The sequence below is a fragment of the Colobus angolensis genome, unplaced genomic scaffold (assembly GCF_000951035.1).
Source record: "Colobus angolensis palliatus isolate OR3802 unplaced genomic scaffold, Cang.pa_1.0 Scaffold11, whole genome shotgun sequence".
NCBI classification, from domain to species: Eukaryota; Metazoa; Chordata; class Mammalia; order Primates; family Cercopithecidae; genus Colobus; species Colobus angolensis.
In genome coordinates this window covers 5214000-5228768 of record NW_012112030.1, presented here as the reverse complement: position 1 = coordinate 5228768, position 14769 = coordinate 5214000, and the positions used below count along the sequence as shown (strand labels likewise).

Here is a 14769-nt window from a genome sequence, read left to right as displayed (position 1 = left end):
CATAGCATGCAAAATATGATGAAAATCTGCAATTGCCTCCAAAGGCCTTCAGAACACAGTAAGTACCCCGGTTTCCCCCACGTTCTCTGTCCTGACTGAGAAACACAGGGTGCACTCAGCTGCTCTGTGGCCCCACCAGCAGCATATTTTCTCCTTGCAGGCTTGAACCCAAAGCAAGCTGATAAAGGTGTTTGCATTGTTGCCCAAAACACTGAAAGAAACTGGCCCCGGCCTGGAGTCAAATGCCTTAAGCTGTCATATAGACTCCACTCCCTAAGCCCCTGACTATGGACAGACCTAGGTAGAACACCCCTTCCTCTTGCTGGCTACCTTGAGGATCCACTGCAGTCCATTTTCTACGTGGTCTTCCCTAATAAATGCTTTAGACTGATCACCCTGGCATCTGGTGCTTCTTTCTTTGGGATCCCAACCGGCTCCATCTTGAGACGGTTTGGGGCATTCCCTTGTGGGAACTCCCCTGACACCACTGTTGACTCCAGCCATGAATTTGGCTGGGACAGAGCACAGTTATTTACTGACTAGCCCGGTCCCATCTCTGGCAGATGAGATTATGAAAAACTGCGCACTGATCGCCAGCACTCAGTTTACTTCCAGGCTGAGCCGAATGGGCAATGGTTTCCTCAAAGCCTCTGGCCTTGAAGCCCCAGAAAGAAGAAAGTACCTTTTAAAATGTGTCAAAGGGGGAAAAGTGAAAACAAAAAGAATTTAGCAATTTGCTCCAAGATCTTCAAAATTCATTGCAGGAGTTGCCCAATAGGAGGGTGAAAAATAGTTACCTATTACCCCTTGTAATAGGTAACTGACATAAAAGGGCAACGGTGGCACAAACATTGAAGTCCACCTGCAGAAGTAGGGTCTGTCTAAAAGCCATTGTGAATCATGGTGAACAATTAGGGCTGGTGAGATGACCAGATCCCCAGAGCACTGGATTTCCAGAGTCCTGATCCAGCCCTGGGAGACCATCTGCCCTTGGTGTTTATGGAACCCTGAAGCTTGGGGGCCTCCTGATTTCCAGAAATATCCTTACCATACATTCCTGTTGCTGACGGTAACTCAGGAGGGTCTCTGTGACCCTGGAGTCTGACTGATACTTAGGATCTAAGCATCTGGGGTTCGCAGAGAGAGTTGGGGAGAGCTGGGGGCAGAGCGAGCCACCGCACTCCCACTCGACTGTTCTTCCTCCAGCCTGCGCTTCTCATTCCTGCCACAGTGACAGACTGCACCTGCACAGGAGGAAGCCCTGGGTCAAGGATTTGGGTCTCAGTCCAAGCTCTTAAAGTGCAACCATTGAGGCAGGCACCTCTGTCACTACCACTTGCTTCTCCATGAAGAAACCACCGCTCCTTCTGCTCCTCTGAGCCTGAGTCACTTGGTTTCAGGCCCCTAGAGCTTAAGACACGGGTCAGCATCTCTGTTTTCGCCCCGGGTTCTGCCCACGGTGACCTGATGGATAGCCCCAACATTAGAATGGGAACCATCCCTTAAAACCAGTCTTTTCCCGAAGCCAGTTTGAATTTACATCTTTAAAAATCTCCAAAATATTTATTTTACAAGGCAGGAGCTGTGCCCCAAAGCTTGTGGCAAGTGGGGACCTAAGGTTCCTTGAAATCACCTGAGTGTGGAAGTGGTGATAAGGTGCTAAAGAGGTGACCTGAACTCACCAGGCTGATGTGGATAGAATGTGGACCCCAGTTCTGTCCCTCCATCCCTGAGGCCCCTCCCCAAGCCCCGTGAACCCCGTGTCTACGGAGGCAGTGCTGTGTGCCAGCCTCTCTCCTGCATTCTGGAGATGCTGTTCCAAGATGCAGGTTCCCTCACACCTGCCACCACCCAGCAAACTCCAGTGGACAGATCCATGCCAGCAACAGCTTCACAGCTAGGCCCTGGAGGCATGGAGCTCACAGACCTCCACTAACTAAGAAAAACGTGGTAGAGAGCCAGGAGAAGGGTAGCAGCTTCCAACAGAGCCCCTACCATGTCCCCCACTCAGCCCCCCACCCAATCCCTTCCTTCCACCTGGACTCAGCACCGTCCTGAGTCCCTGCGTAAGAGGCACGTTGAGTCCTATGGAAAAATAATGAAAGTGAGAACAACTGGTGCAGTTGCCATGAGGCCCTGGATGCCCAGGGGACTGGAGGCTTTGATGTCCTCTGACACGGCCCCTCTCAGGGGATCCTGAGGACTATCGGGATGTTTGCTTCTCCACACACACAGAGGATCCCATTCCCTGGCTGCCACTCCACATGGATTACCTTCCTACACCAGAGGTTTCAGTATTTCTTTAAAAGCTTGGCAATTTTGAAATTTTTTTTTCGTACATTTATTCCTAATGATCCATTCCTCTGCCTTCTTACAATTGAGCATTTTGAAAGTAATTTAACCTTTTCATCATGATTTGGGGTCCTGATGATGAACACCATTATTGTGTTGCGGTGTCATTCTCCCCGGAGTGCAGGGACCACGGCTCAGTCCTCTGTGTGATCCTCGGCACCTCGGCCAGCACATGGCGATGCTGTGTGCATCTGTGGGGCTGCCCTGACAGAAGCCAACAGAGGCTCCGGCATAGAGGCTGACAGAGCCTGCTGCTCTGGGCGGTTCTGCTTCGTGAATATGAATTCCTTAGTGTCTTTCCTTAGTATCCTCTCTTGCTATCAGTCTATCAGCTCACCAAACCTTGAGGCCCCTCTTTTTATTTTCACTTTTTAAAAGTTGAGATATAATTTACCTAACATAAAAATCACCCTTTTAAAGTGGTTTTCATATATATTCACAAAGTTGTGCATCCATCACTACTATCTAATTCTTAACATTTTCATCACCTCCACAAAGAAACCTCATACCCATGGTCACTCTCCATACTTCTTTCCCCTAGCCCCCGGCAACCACAAATCTACCTTCTGTCTCTCTGGATTTGCCTGTTCTGCACTTTTTCATAGAATGGAATCCTGTGCCATGTGGTCCTTTTAGGCATGATATCCAACCCAGAGAAAGTCCCTGCTTCCTAAGCCCTCCTGAGACTCACCAGCCATGAGCCCAAATCTATAGCAAGTTCTTTTGAAGGCCCTCCTTACCGCTGGACATTCTTGCTTTGTGCAACAAGTCAATAAACCCATTTTGGTTCAGCTATAGGTGAGTTCTTGATGGTTTTTAGCTTAGTAGGATTGGCAGAAATAGAGGCTCCCTGAGTCAGCTGAAGCCCTCCCCCTTGGACAAGAGCCCCCGCCTCAGTTACGGTGGACACAGCTGAAACACACAGGGCGTCTCCCGCTGTCTGAGGTGCCGGGTGGCCGCAGCTGGAAGGCAGCTGGGGCTGAATGGAGGCTGATGTTTCCTTGAGGCCGCTCCGCTTCAGGCGCGCTCTGTTCTGGGAATGAGGTGCTGTGCGACTTTTCCTGGCGATCTCATCAGATTTGCCCTGCTCCTCAGTGAAACTGCTGTCTAACCTTCTGAGAAATGCTCCTGTGTCTATCTGGTGGTCAAATGTTCTGAGCGTTGTCTCTAAGTGGAAAATTCAGTGGTCAACAGGGGCCCGGGAAGTCTGTCCTCAAGCTGGTCTTGGAGGTCACAATGCTCAGGAGTTCCCCTAGGACCAGCATTCATTGGCATGAGCTTTGCCCCAGGTCACTGTTTCCATACCTAAAGGTGGATTTCCCTTCAACCTTGTCTCTGTGTGGTTCCTGAGAACGGCTCCCTTTAAAGTTCCCTCTGAGCAAGCTCCGGAGGCAAGAAGTCTGTTCTCAGACTGCTCGGGTGCCCGTGCAACCTTCTTCGTCGGAAGTGGCTCTTTCCCAGGCCAAACACCTGCTGCTTCCAGATTTCCTCACTGTCGTGTGAACTCATCTTATGTCTCTGACACAATTTCCGAAGACACCATTTGAAATTGCCGTGGCCACTCTGGGGAATTTTCACATGAACGAGCTTGTTTATTTGGGGGATTCTGCACAGCAAAAAGGAAAGGAACCTCATGAAGAGCTTCTCTTGTGGGAAAGAGACACTGATTTGTTTAATGCAGGAGACACAGTCCCTTCCTCGTTTGTTTCCATACTTCAGGGATTAATAAGTGCTGGGGTTTTGTTGTACAGATTGATAAAACTATCAAAGGCCAAGCTATTGTCCAAAACAGGATAATTTCACTAGCTTTGAGAGTATTTGCCAAAAATATGTTTTTCTAACTTTTCTTTTTTTGCAAAATAGCCTAATTTGCCTGATAGTCATAATTTCATACTTACTGGAAGCCAGTTCCCTCTACTTTTTTTGTTTATTTAAAAAAAGTTTACATTTCTTATTTTAATATTTATTTATTTATTTGAGACAAGACATTATTCTGTCACCCAGACTGCAGTGCATAATCACAGCTCTCCACAGCCTGGACTTCCCGGGCTCAGGTGATCCTTCCACCTCTGCCTTTTGAGTAGCTAGGACTATAGGCGCCCAACCACCACACCCAGCTAAGTTTTATATCTTTTGTAGAGATGAGGTTTTGCCATGTTTCTCAGGCTGGTCTCAAACTCCTTGGGCTCAAACATTCTGCCCACCTCAGCCTCCAAAGTGCTAGAATTACAGACGTGAGTCACTCCATCTGGCCTCTAATTTTTTGTTTCTATCCCTCCATTTTTCTTGGGCTAGATGACATTGACTCACTATTTTTCAGAAAAGAAAATAAAGGTTCAGAGAGGTTAAGTGACTTGCCCAAGTTCACACTGCTAACCTATAGCAGGGCCAGGACTCAACTCAGACTGTGAGACGCGGCCAGTGTTCAGAACAAAAACGTGCCTCATTGTGTTACCTCCCTCAGGACCAAGGAGAAAGGAGAGAAACTTGAGGATCATCAGACCAGCCATGCCAGAGCTCACAGCATTCTTGCTCAGTCCCACAAGCCTACAGGGTGTCAGCATTCAGATGGATTTTGGAAACAATCCAGTCTCACCTCTCGATTAACAGATGTGGAAACTCAGGCCCAGAGAGGAAAAGTGACTTGTTCAAGGTCACACAGATTAGTGGCAATGCCTAGACTTGAACCAAGATGAGCAGAGTCTGGTGCACTGCAACATTCCACCTTCCTCCTCCACAGCAGGTGCAGGGAGGGTCCACCCTTCTGGTCACTACAGCATGTTACAGTTTTCTGTGCCAGTGCCCTTCCTCTTAGGAAGAAACATTTCTGGGCTGGGGTAGCTAGCTCCCCCTTTTAGCCATGTATAATTTCTCTCTGGGCATTTTAGGTAGGAGTGTTGTCTATATTTCTTAAGTGTCTGAGTCTACCTTGGCTACAGAGATGAATTAGGACAAATTCGTCTCTCCTATATATGTGTGCAGAGTTCTCCATGCACAATAAAGTGTGAGTGAAAAACAGCAAATGCTATTAGCAGCAGGGCAAGCCCAAACTGCTGTGCCCTTTTTCAAATGTCCTCAAGTCATCTTCAAACCCATCCATGTAATTATCTTCTAAGTGCATTCTCAAAAATGAGATTTTAAATTTCAGGGTCTATTTACAGCCAGAGGATCATAATACACCCGTGCTCAAAAAGCTTCGATGACCCCTATGCCTTGAAATTAAAGTCACAAATTCCTATCTCTCATCCAAGGCCACTTGTGATCTGGTCAAAACCTATTTCTAGTAGTATGGCTCACTGTTTCCTTCCCAGGCACTCAACTCAGTCTACCTCCAGCAGATTAGATTTCCTAGAAATAACTGCTCCTCCTTCTAAATCCCATGAACAAAAGTTTTCTGAAAAGGAATCTGGAGGAAAGAGACTTTATTTCAGTGGACAGTTTGCAACACTGGGTGTTAGGTTTTGAAGGGAAGGCGAGGGTTAAAGAAAGACACATATAAGAGGGTGGCTTAACAGCAAATGGAGGTTTTATGTCCAGCATAAAACCTACAGAAGTTAGGGACCAGCATAATGCCAGAGCCCAATGCTGCTTACAAGCCTGGGGCAATTTATAGCTATGGGCCGAAGGGGTCTGGGCAGTGTGGCTTGCTGCCTGGCAGGATATTGGTAAGATGTTCCCATGCTGAGACGGTTCTGGCCCTTGTGCCAGTGGGATTTCGTTGTGGTGTTCTGGGTGTTCCTCGGACCTTTGTCCAGCAAGGTATGATAGAGGTGTGTCTTTGGTTGGGCCTTTGTCTGCCTTGTGGTTAGGTGGTTAGGCAGAATGTTTCTCACGCCTGAACCCCTGTTTCACTTTGACCAAGGGAGAGCTTACAACATGGTGCAATTTGGACTAACACCGAGAGACCAGACTTCAGTGTAAAATGAAGGTGTGTTCAGAGAACAAAGAGAGGAGTCGGGCTTTATAGCAAAATTTGCTGCCCAGGTTCCCCATCAGGTTCATTTGCATATGAACCCAGGTTCCTTTGCATTGGCTTTCTTCGGATGTAGCTGAGCCCTGATTAACCGAGCAGATGAGCTCTGATTGATTGGTTTCCAAGCCCTAAACTGGGAGTCTCTGTCAGACTGTTGCTGGCTGGTGGTGGGAGGGGCCCAGCAGCAGTTTGTCCCGGGAACAACAGCAGGCGCTGGTTTGGCTTGATTGCGAAAAGAGGGGTCCTGTGGTGCTCTTACATCTTTCTGAGAACACAGAGTACGTGACCACTCCCACACCTGGCTGTAGCCACTGGGTTTCTGTTTTAAATGTGAGTACCTCAGTGAGTCATAGGGAGTCCATGTGGTCTATGGACTGTGGACATACTTTAATATTCCCAATCCTGATCTCTCTTGTCAAACCACTTTCTCTGCCCAAATACAGATACTGGAGTGTGTGTCTTTCCTCCCCTTAAAGACAGGACCCCTTGGGCTTACTTTTATTAGCCCCACCTAGGAGAGAGCCCGGCACATGTTAGGTCTTAATCAGCACTGAGCAAATGAATGACTGCGTTCTATGAGACATTTCATTTACCCTTCCCGGCTCCATGCCTGGGAAGAATGAGCTACTACCTCTGAAGATGGGTAACGTCTTGAGATTTTCACAAAAGAATATAAAGCTAGCAAGTCGAAGACAGTGTGATACTCCTCTGTTTTTAGTTTTTTTTTTTTTTTTCCTGAAAGGAACACAGCACATTAGGAGTTGAGATGATGGTATTGACTGTCCTTGTGGTTTGTGTGCAATTTTTAACCAGAATTCGTGGCTGGGGAAACAAGAGCATTTCTTTGCCTGTATAACTTTGTTCCCTTCCTTTATTACTTCCAATAGGCAAGATGTGGTTTGCATTCATTTCACTGCTAATGTTGTTCAGATATTGCTCTCAGAGATTGCTAAAGATCTCCTCTCCCCTTACACATTCCACTCATTTGTAACCCAGATCCTCACTGCGGCTAATGGGGGGCCCCTCAGCCCCGCAACTTCTGTGCATAAAGCAGTAGGTAGTGGGTCCAGTTATGTTAAACAGTAGGTAATATCGGTATCTTTTAACCTTACTATGAGAATCTTAAAGACAGAAGCATTATCCTCTGCTTATGATTGCTGTAGACAAGAATGTGCACCAACACTCTCAAGAGTATAGAGATCGGCTGGGCGCGGTGGCTCAAGCCTATAATCCCAGCACTTTGGGAGGCCGAGACGGGTGGATCACGAGGTCAGGAGATCGAGACCATCCTGATCACCATTGTAAGGTCACAGCTCTTTACAGTTCACATACCTTTTTCCTGGTTATTCTCCCTCTTAATCACTTGAAAAGTCTTAGGAGATAGGTGTGAATCTTTCTAGGGCACAGCTGAAAAAGTTAAATGTCTCCTCCTAGAGCACACAGCTCAGCAGCACCAAGAATGAAATGTTAAATCTGGTGTTTTTCCCTCTATGCTGTAGTGAAGCTCCACTAGAGATTTACCAAAGTCCTTGATATTTTCACCTAGCTATCAACTTCGGCCCAGAGAAAATCTTCCAAAAGTAGATTCCAAAAGTATTTTCATCCATCAACCATAACCTTAAATCTGAAGCCAGGAACTAAAAAGAAATTCTCAAGTTAACACAATTGTCATGAAGTCTCACTTCCAGGACCAATTATAATCTGGATTTTTTGTCTTCATCTTGCCAGATGTCTCTGATCCCACTGTAACCAAACCCTGAATCCTAGGGCATTTCTTCTGCTTATTTTGCTCTTTCTGTACACATTTTCCAGGCACTTCCACCACTCATCACCCTCCAAAAGGAGCTGATCCCTAAGCTTGTGCAGTGATTAATGATTTTCATGTCTTTTTCATATGCCTGCAGTTATGCTACAGGATCTCTTGGCAAAGGACTAGCCAGGTATGCCTAATATACACATTTGTGTGATTTGACAAACTGGTTTCTACCACTTTCGGCCTGAAGTGACAGTGCTTTTTAATGTTGGTTGCAGGCAGGGGGCTGTTGCCCCCTCCCAAGCTCTTCAGCTTCCTTGCCTGGCCTCTCCTTGGCTTCTGTCTGTCCCTGCCAGCAGCTCTTCATGGGACCCATCCTGACCCTCAAAGAAAGCAGAAAAGGGGGTTCCTGATGCAAAAAGTAAAGAGCTTTCATCTGAGGAAGGTGAGTCCTTTTAAACTATGAGGCCTAAAGAGACGTTAAAATGAGATCACACCTTTACTGCCCGCTTTGAGTTCTCTATGCATCTCTTAAAACTGCTTGCTATTGCCACAAGTAGCTATCAATTACTTTTAATTTAGGATAATTATTATAGTGTCTCACCAGAAGTATAAGCCACATCCTATAACTTAACAATAACCCATTGCTCGTCAATTTTATTTCTGTAATCCAAAGAGAGTTTCTGATCAACAGTTTTGTAACAGCCCACTCTCTCGGTCCCAGTCTTTTGTCTTTAAAAACCTGCTGTTAACAAAGGCTCTAGAAAGCTCACAGCCAAGGGTACTTAGGTCTGAGTCTTCCAAGTCAGCTGTCCTCACTTTGGCTCAAGTAAACTCTTTAGATTCTAATTTGTGTCTCAGCCTCTTCCTTTTGGGTCAACACTGAGGGGAGTAAATGAAGACCCCTGCTCCTTCTCTGTCTGAAGCTTGGACTTGTCCTGAGAGGACTTCCTATTCCAAGATAGGAGAGAGTCTCAGGAGAAGAAGGAGCTCCTGCCTCCGAGGACATGGTTCCATTCAATGAGGTCAGCAGGGCTGTTGGCAGCTTCTGTTAATTCTGTTGGGGCAGGCGTGGCAAGTGGCAGTTATTTGAGCTGAGGATGCTGGGATGGATTTTTACATGAGCGGTTGGCCCTTAGATCATGAGACCAGCCTAAGTGTCCAAGGAAATGGAACAGCAGGGAGGGGGACATCACACCCACCACCAAAACTTCTTGTTAGTCTCTGGCTTCCACATCCTTCCCCAAAACTTCAGCTGGATTCACAGCCTCATTTTTCCATCTCTTCTCCATTCCTCAATGGGAGAGCTTTCTGTTGGTACAGGAATAGCTGCAAAGTGGGGAAGATCAAGGGTAGTAAGAGCTGCCCCAGATAATCTACAGAAAGCTTTGCTGGAATCGGGTTGTGCATCTTTGAACCTGAGCTAAATCTGTTGGCTCAGGGACCATACTTATTACTGACCCAAGAATTAAAAGAGGAGGTATCTAAGAAATGCTTGTTGGATGAATAAATAAACAGCTGAGTTGAGTGTTTATATGAGCCTGAAAACTGCCTGCACCAGCACAAAAGTAAAGCCTTGACATCCTCAGGTCACACCTACTAGAATAATATATATCAACCTCAGAAAAATGTGGGCGACATGAGGCAAGTCCGGAGCAACACAGGAAACTGCCCTCCTCTTCTGTCCTCTCTTCCACTGTGATGCTAAAAATCTCATTAAGGCTGGTCATCTAACCAGGATGTAAGAGGGTCATTCTCTGTGGCCATTCCAGTTTCCTGGAAACTTGGCTTTCTCATGACCATTGCCCCATGAGCGTGGTGCTGACAAGCTTAAGCTCTGACATCAGAAAGTCCCCAGTTTGAAACCTCTAGCTTCTTACTCACTAGCTATGAGACTCTGGGCAAATTAATCTCTCTCAACCTCAATTTCTCAATCTGTAAAATGTTCGAGGTCAAGCAACTCGCTTTTCCACATTATAATTGATGAAACTAAAATTCAGACTCAGATCTGCTTCACTCCACAGTATATGCTTTTTCCTTCCCACTCGTCTTTTTCTCTTTCTATTAAAAATTTCGTAACACGTTTGAGATTCTGTCTCAACTCATATCACTAAGATCATCTGTCACGTCTGATGATCAAATAGAAGCCAGACTAAGATTCAGTCACAAATGTTATGCCTAAACCTTTCTTATTATTTCTTCTGAATGTTTTTCATTTATACAATAAAACTTGCATCCTAGTATCATTGGCAGGCTAACTTATGCCCATGAGACATGTAACTTAAATCTCTATATGGGATAGGATAAATATTCTCCCTTTGTTTGTGATTTGAAAGCTTTCCATGAATGCTAAAGTGATTTGTTAAGATATCTTCGCCTGTAGGTATTTTTTCCCTCTTAAAAGCCAAATTCATCTCTGAGTTTTACTAAAATAATCTTATTTGCTCATTTTCTCTAACCATTCCAAGCTAAATCCCAGGAAATACTAAAGAAGCAATGCACAGACACAGTATCATACAATCTGAGACACAGTATTACACAATTGATGTGAGCTTCTAGGCACAGTGTGCTCACTCTGTCCAGAAATAACTTTGTAGCAAGCATAGCTCCAGTCTAGCTGCCTGGCAGCCTGGCAGGATGTTATTATTACTGATACTAATTTACTTTTTAATGTAAATTTACCCAGAATATATTAAAGAAGTTTCAAGAAATCAGAATCATGGATTATAACCTGACATAGTTCTAAGGAACCACCAGTTCCATGTTATTTTAGCTTTTGGTTAGCTTTTTCAAAGTCCATGCTTGAGAAACATTTTCGCTCTCCCAATCAGAGCGTTGTAGTTTTTTGTTTTTTTTTTTTTTTTTTTTTTAGTATACTATTGTGCAGATAAATAAATCAGATATTAATGCCATTGCATGTTCTGGCTTTGTGTAGGGTTTTCTAATGAAGCCTATTTAGGATCCTGGATTTGTCCAAGCTGTTCTGATTATCCCATCATTTTTAACATGGATAATCTACAATCTCTCATCTATTACATATGTTAAATTCTGGCACAAGGTCAACCTCTCTTCATTGAAACTGAGAAAAATTTTAGGATCACTTTGCTAGAATCCAAAGAAGACGTTAAATACTATGAAAAAAAAAAAAAGCCTAAAACCTGGTTTCCAAGAATCTCTGAGGCATCCTTAAGAACTCCCCTTGCATGTTCATTAGACAACCCTTTACCCAATGCATCTCTAATAGTCTGCTGAAAATACTCAAAGGCAAGTAATTTTCATGTAATCAACTAAATAAAGTGTTTAACAAATATGGCAAGTATTAATATTTTTAACTGTTTACATAAACTGTTTATGTAAAGTGTAAATATCAATATTTTTAACTGTTTATGTAAAGTGCAAAAGAGTTACTGATTAGGAGAGTAACTCTGAAGCTGAACAGCCTCGGTCTAAATCCCAGTTCTGTCATCAACAAGCTCCATTACTGTTGATAAGTTATTTCGATTATCGGTGTCTTAGTATCTTTCCTTATAAAATAGAGGTGATGATCGCTGCCATCTAATAGCACTGTAGCGATCATATACGCAGAGCTTACCACACTAATTGATGTTCAAAAATGTTAACTTTTAAAAAAATATTATTAGAAATTTGAGAAAAAGAATCACACTAAAAAAGGATAAAAGACATTGAATATAATTCCCCAAAAAGAAAATGAAAATTTCTCAAATCATATAGGACTTATTTTTTAACATTAAGAGGATTCCAACTAATTCAAATTAAATGGATAAGATGCCTTATCTTCACTATGAGAGTTCAATAGCTCTTTTTCTTATTTCAATGAAAATACGTAACGATGGTGAAGATTCAGTGAGAAAGGCGCTTTCATACTAGCTGCTGGAATTCTACATTGACACAATGTATTTGGTGAGCAATATGACAATCAGAAGACTAAAAGAATGTTGCATATTTTGTCTTGGCAATTCCTCTTCTGGGAATTTTTCTTAACTGAACAATTCCTAATTCAAAACCTGCTTACTATGTAGTTATACACAAAGACATATGCTACAAAATTATTAATTACTAGGAAAACAAAATGAAATCATCTATATATTATATAATAAAAGAATAACTAAATTTCATGTAGTCACATAAAAATATGTTTATGCAGCAGAAAATTGGTATTTATGAAAAGATTGGCATAATATAGAGACAAGTTTTCTTAGTTATCATGAACAGAAAAGCATGATGGCCATCATGAAAAATACTCATTAAAAATTAGAGGAAAATAAATTATCTCTCTGTGTGTCCATCTATCTTTCTATCTATATTTTGAGATTCTGTTTTATAACTGAAGTTTGGACTCTGTGACCCTCCCCTAAAACTCTGTTCATTTCTTTTTTAGTCAAGACTGTTGACCACTTTTTCACAACAGCCAGTAGACATCAGTGACCATTAACCACTTTTCTCATACATTCTATTTTCCGTATTTCCAAAATACTTTCCCTTAAGCTGAATACAACTTCTCCCTCTGCGCATATCTGGATTTACTGGTATATCTATGACTCCACGTCCTTTTCAGTATTGGTGAACCATGTCATCATTTCCTGCTCCTTGCAGAAGCTTGCTCTCAATCCCTGGTTTTGGGCCTGTGTATCTGTCTCTCTCTTCTGTTTTTATTTTAGGTTCAGGGGCACAAGTGTATGTTTGTTAGACAGGTAAACTCATGTCACAGGGGTTTCTTGTACATATCATTTTGTCTTCCAGGCTCTAAACCTACTACCCAATAGTTATTTTTTCTGGTCTCCTCGCTCCTTTGACCTTCTACTCTCAAGTGGGCCCCAGTGTCTGTTGTTCCCTTTATTGTCTCCGTGTGTTCTCATTATTTAGCTCCCACTTATAAATTAGAACATTTGGTATTTGGTTTTCTGTTCCTTTGTAAGTTTGCTAAGAATAATGGCTTCCAGCTCCATCCATGTCCCTGCAAAAGACATGATCTAGTTCTTTTTTGTGACTGCAGAGTAGTCCATGGTGCATAGGTACCACATTTTTTTAAAAATCTGGTGTGCCATGGATAAACATTTAGGTTGATTCCCTGTCTTTGCTGTTGTGAATGGTGCTGCAATGAACATGTGTGTATGTATGTCTTTATGGTAGAACAATAAATCACAATGTTAATGGCAGTTGGTAGAATTAATTTTAGGTAATTTCTTAGGCTTTTCTTTATATTTTTCAAATATTCTACAATGACAATACATTGCTTCTCCAGTAATATGAATGTAAGCATATACACAATTAAAGTTACCTGGTTAATCTCACTTGTTGTCTCTGAACTTTGTGTCTCCCTGCAAAGGCAAATCTCCCGAATAAATGCTTACTTAGCACGTGCATCCACTTGGAATCGAACATCTGAAATAGTTACTGTTTGTGGTGCACTGACCGTAACTCCAAACTTGGGCAGCACTGGAAACAAAGAGAAATATACTTCAGTCCCCATAATCACTGGTGAGCAAAACTTATTGCAATTATACAGCCTAAGGTGCTTCCTGGCACCAGCTTTCACTGTATGTCCATCTGGACAGATCATGTTCTGTTGCCCCAGATTCTGTGTGGCACCAGTCTACATGATGGTGTCTCACTAGTCATTAACTCTTCCTCTTTCTTTTCTCTGTCCTCAGAATTTCAAGTTTTTCCATTGTAATCTCTTAGATCTCTCCCGGTAGATTGGGCTCTAGAAAATGTATATTTTCTAGGGGAAAAAAAAAAGGCAGAAATTAGAATAAGGATACTGGGGGAGGAGTGAGGAGCAGGAAAATGCTGACGATGAAGCCAACCAGGCCAAGGAAGGGAGATGAGAAAAACCAGATCAAGCTTCACGTACTTCTGCCTACGTCTAACATCCAAGGTGTTTTGTTCCATCCTTTGAATCCTTTATCTACATAGGAAAACTACAAATAGCAATTGGTTACCCTACCCCTTGACAGTAAATTGGTGTGTCAGTGTCTTTCCTGATTTTCTTTTCACAACAATTGAGTAACCTCCTGCACCGTTTCTGAAATCAACGGGAATGAGAGGAATCGTACAGTATGGACTGTTTTGTGACTGGCCTCCTTCTTTCCACATTATGTCTGTGAAATTCATTCATCTTGTGGCAGACAGGAGGAGCTCGCTGCCTTTCACTGTCTTGTAATCTTCCACGGTCTGAGCACCCCACACTGTATCCATTCTATTCCTTCCACTTTTTGGTGACGATGAATGAAGCTTCTCTGAATATTTTTGTATATGACTTTTGGTGAACATAAATGCTCATTTCAGTTTGGTAGATACCTAAGAAATTGAATTGCTAGGTCATAGTTTTTTCTTACATGTAGCTTTAGTAGATACTGAAAATTACTTGTAGTTGTGGTTCAAGTTACACGCCCACCAAATGCAGACAAAAGCACTAGCAGCTCCACACTCTTGCCAACACGTGGTATTGTCAGTCCTTTTCATTCTAGTGCATCTGGGGAATGCAGTGCTATATAACCTGCATTTTCTTTTCTTTCTTCTTCTTCTTTTTCTTTTCTTTTTTTTTGTTGTTGGTGAGACATGGTCTTACTCTGTTGCTAAGGCTGGAGAACAATGATGTGATCATAGCTCACTGTAGCCTCCACCTCTTGGGCTCAAGGAATTGTCCCTCCTTAGCCTCTGGAGTAGC

The 14769-nt window shown here is 43.2% G+C and overlaps 2 long non-coding RNA genes across 2 annotated transcripts in view; one reads left to right on the top strand and one right to left on the bottom strand.

Annotated features, from left to right (window-relative positions):
* Positions 1 to 9169: 9169 nt before the first annotated feature.
* Positions 9170 to 14769, top strand: part of LOC105519760 — a 23289-nt gene continuing 17689 nt past the window's right edge. The window contains exon 1 of the long non-coding RNA XR_001003023.1: positions 9170 to 11342. This is a non-coding gene — a long non-coding RNA (uncharacterized LOC105519760). The remainder of the gene's footprint in view (positions 11343 to 14769) is intronic.
* The window catches only part of LOC105519754, a 9412-nt gene continuing 8214 nt past the window's right edge, over positions 13572 to 14769 (bottom strand). The window contains exon 2 of the long non-coding RNA XR_001003022.1: positions 13572 to 13821. This is a non-coding gene — a long non-coding RNA (uncharacterized LOC105519754). The remainder of the gene's footprint in view (positions 13822 to 14769) is intronic.